This window comes from Fistularia commersonii, unplaced genomic scaffold (genome assembly GCF_037954325.1).
Source record: "Fistularia commersonii isolate RoL2024-O1a breed Wild unplaced genomic scaffold, RoL_Fcom_v1.0 HiC_scaffold_44, whole genome shotgun sequence".
NCBI classification, from domain to species: Eukaryota; Metazoa; Chordata; class Actinopteri; order Syngnathiformes; family Fistulariidae; genus Fistularia; species Fistularia commersonii.
Genome location: NW_028234002.1, coordinates 20001 through 24087, shown reverse-complemented (window position 1 = coordinate 24087; position 4087 = coordinate 20001).

Below are 4087 nucleotides of genomic sequence, written 5' to 3'. Positions count from 1 at the left end.
CAGCCGTGTTCGAAGTGTGTAGGGGCTTATAGGAGAGCAGAAGCACGTCACGCAATTCACCTGAGTTCGGAGGATCGGGAGTACCAGGGCCCATAGCGGAGAAGCGGAAGAGCGGAGTTATGTGTCTCTTCTCAAAGGCGGGGAAGCTGGGGGGCAGCAGGACCCCTTAGACCGGCTAAGGTGAGCCTACTCCGGACAGAGATCACCCGGAGTTATGACTGGAGCTCCCGGACCTCTGGGCACACACATATGTGAATGACTGGATGAGCTAATGTTGGTTTGGTTGTGGATACGTTTCGGCCAATGCTATCAGCACAGCGATGATGAGTTCAGGTGTGTCTGTGTGTGTTTGTGTGTTTGTGTGTGTGTGTGTGTGTGTGTGTGTGTGTGCGTGTGTTTTTGTGTGTGTGAGAGTTTGTTTTTGTGGGTTGGGGGGGGTTCCCGCGGACACGGAGTACCAGGGCCTGGAGCGGATGAGGTGAGGAGCGGAGGAGAGCAGAAGCCCGGACCGTGATTCGCTTGTGTCCAGCGGTTCGGGAGTTCCAGGGCCCGAAACGGAGGAGCGGAGGAGCGGAGGAGCGGAGGAGCGGAGGAGCGGAGGAGCGGAGGACAGCAAAACCCCTTTCTGCAATTCGCCTGAGTCCGGCGGATCGGTAGTACCTGGTTCCGCAGCGGATGAGCGGAGGAGTGGAGGAGATGTTTCTCTTCTCAGAGGCGGCGAGGGGGGGGGGGCAGGACCCCTTACCCTTATCCCCCCCGGACGTTTGAGTGGAGCTCCCGGACCTCCGGGCACGCACATGCGAATGACTGGATCACAGGGAGTGCCAGGGCCTGGAGCGGATGAGCAGAGGAGAGGCGGAGGGCAGAAGCCCGGCCCTGTTCAAGAGTTCCAGGGTCCAAAGCGGGGGAGCGAAGAAGCGGAGGAGGGGAGGAGAGCAGAAGAGCAAAAAACTGGCCCGGAATTCACCGAAGTCCCGCGGATCGGGAGTTCCAGGGCCCGGAGCGGAAGAGCGGAGGAGCGGAGGAGAGGAGGAGCGGAGCAAAGCTAAGCCCGTCTTAACAACAAGGAAATTACAGATGAGGCTATAATTTCTAATGAAAACTTTAAATTCTATAGCCACGTATACACTTCGACATTGTCAAAAAGCGATTGTGACTCCTTTCCATTAAATATTCCTCAATATATCCCAAAAATAAACAACAAACAATATATGTTTGTTTATATATGTTTATATATAAACAACAAAAAATATACAGTTTGATGTCTGAGATTCCTTGTGAATCGCCAACTTAATTACATGTCGTATTCCCCTTGCATTTTTTTTTTTTGGTTTTAATTTCATTTGTCTATCTATTTATCTAATTATTTCCTTTTAATTTCGTTTTTTGTCTAGCACTGTAAATTTCTCACAAACCTGTAACACTATTAACTTCTCATTACATACAGAACAAATGTCCTCATGTCCGTTGCTTCCTCATGCCTGGTTGTTTCATTGACATTCAGTTCTACCTTGCTATGTTTATTTGTACATTTGTATATTTGGGTGTACTATTTATGTTCAATTAAAAACAGTTTGATGTCTGAGATTCCCTGTGAACCGCCAACTTAATTACATGTTATATTCCCCTCACAATTTTTTTTTTTTCGTTTTTAATTTTATTTTTCTATCTATTTATTTAATTATATCCTTTTAATTTTCTTTTTTTGTCTAGCATTAAAAATTTCTCGCAAACCGTTAACACTATTAACTTCTGATTACTTACAGCACGAATGCGCTTATGCCCCCCCACCCCCCACCCCCCCGCTTTTTCCGTACGGTGGCAGACACTGAGATCGAAAGCAAATGGGTGTCATTGAAATGCAGTAACAGGGTGATAACAGCCGTGTTCGAAGTGTGTAGGGGCTTATAGTAGAGCAGAAGCACGTCACGCAATTCACCTGAGTTCGGAGGATCGGGAGTACCAGGGCCCATAGCGGAGAAGCGGAAGAGCGGAGTTATGTGTCTCTTCTCAAAGGCCGGGAAGCTGGGGGGCAGCAGGACCCCTTAGAGCGGCTAATGTGAGCCTTCTCCGGACATAGATCACCCGGACTTATGACTGGAGCTCCCGGACCTCTGGGCACACACATATGTGAATGAGTGGATGAGCTAATGTTGGTTTGGTTGTGGAAACGTTTCGGCCAATGCTATTAGCACAGCTATGATGAGTTCAGGTGTGTCTGTGTGTGTTTGTGTGTTTGTGTGTGTGTGTGTGTGTGTGTGTGTGCGTGTGTTTGTGTGTGTGTGAGAGTTTGTTTTTGTGGGTTGGGGGGGGTTCCCGCGGACACGGAGTACCAGGGCCTGGAGCGGATGAGGTGAGGAGCGGAGGAGAGCAGAAGCCCGGACCGTGATTCGCTTGTGTCCAGCGGTTCGGGAGTTCCAGGGCCCGAAACGGAGGAGCGGAGGAGCGGAGGACGGCAAAACCCCTTTCTGCAATTCGCCTGAGTCCGGCGGATCGGTAATACCTGGTTCCGCAGCGGAGGAGCGGAGGAGTGGAGGAGATGTTTCTCTTCTCAGAGGCGGCGAGGAGGGGGGGAGAGGGACAGGACCCCTTACCCTTACCCCCCCCGGACGTTTGAGTGGAGCTCCCGGACCTCCGGGCACGCACATGCGAATGACTGGATCACAGGGAGTGCCAGGGCCTGGAGCGGATGAGCAGAGGAGAGGCGGAGGGCAGAAGCCCGGCCCTGTTCAAGAGTTCCAGGGTCCAAAGCGGGGGAGCGAAGAAGCGGAGGAGGGGAGGAGAGCAGAAGAGCAAAAAAACTGGCCCGGAATTCACCGAAGTCCCGCGGATCGGGAGTTCCAGGGCCCGGGGCGGAAGAGCGGAGGAGAGGAGGAGCGGAGCAAAGCGGAAGCCCGTCTTAACAACAAGGAAATTACAGATGAGGCTATCATTTCCAATGAAAACTTTAAATTCTATAGCCACCTATACACTTCGACATTGTCAAAAAGCGATTGTGACTCCTTTCCATTAAATATTCCTCAATATATCCCAAAAATAAACAACAAACAATATATGTTTGTTTATATATGTTTATATATAAACAACAAAAAATATACAGTTTGATGTCTGAGATTCCTTGTGAATCGCCAACTTAATTACATGTCGTATTCCCCTTGCATTTTTTTTTTTCGGTTTTAATTTCATTGGTCTATCTATTTATTTAATTATTTCCTTTTAATTTCTTTTTTTGTCTAGCAATGTAAATTTCTCACAAACCGTTAACACTATTAACTTCTGATTACATACAGAACGAATGTCCTTATGTCCTTTTCTTCTTCATGCCTGGTTGTTTCATTGACATTCAGTTCTACCTTGCCATGTTTATTTGTACATTTGCGTGTACTATTTATGTTCAATTAAAAAAAAAAAAAAAAAAAGAATGAGAGGCTGAGAAAATCTCCATGTCTCTCTCTCTCCCCCCTTAATGCCCCCCCGCTTTTTCCGTACGTTGGCAGACAATGAGATCAAAAGCAAATGGGTGTCATCGTAATGCAGTAACAGGGTGATAAAGGCCATGTTAGAAGTGTGTATGGGCTTATTTTACAGGCTTTCCCCTGGTACTCCATGGATTACCAGGGGCGTTTCTGCCGTGAAGCTGAAAGGAGCTGTTTCGGTGTTCCTGTTTATAAATCCACTCAGCAATGAGGTGAAAAGCACATCGGTATCGATATAATTCGGTAACAGGGCGATAACATCCATGTATTCCGCTCTGGGCCCTGGTACTCCTCGGGGGGGTGAACGCCGGGCCGAACTAGTCCTGGTACTCCATGGAGTACCAGAGGCCCGCCGCAGTGAGAGTAAATGGAGCAATTTGGGTGTTCAATTGTAAAAAGCGGCCTAAAATCCGTGTGGAAAGCAAACGAGTGTTGTTTTAAGACAGTGTGAGGGTGACAGCAATCTCTCCAAGAAGCTTTCTTGGGTTATTTCTGAGGTTTCTCAATGCACTCCTAATGGGAGAGAAGGTAAAGCCCATAAAGCCCACGGGCTTTTCCTTTGTCCGCGCTGCAAGGGACTTTACTCGTTTTTTCGAGGGGACATCCCGCGG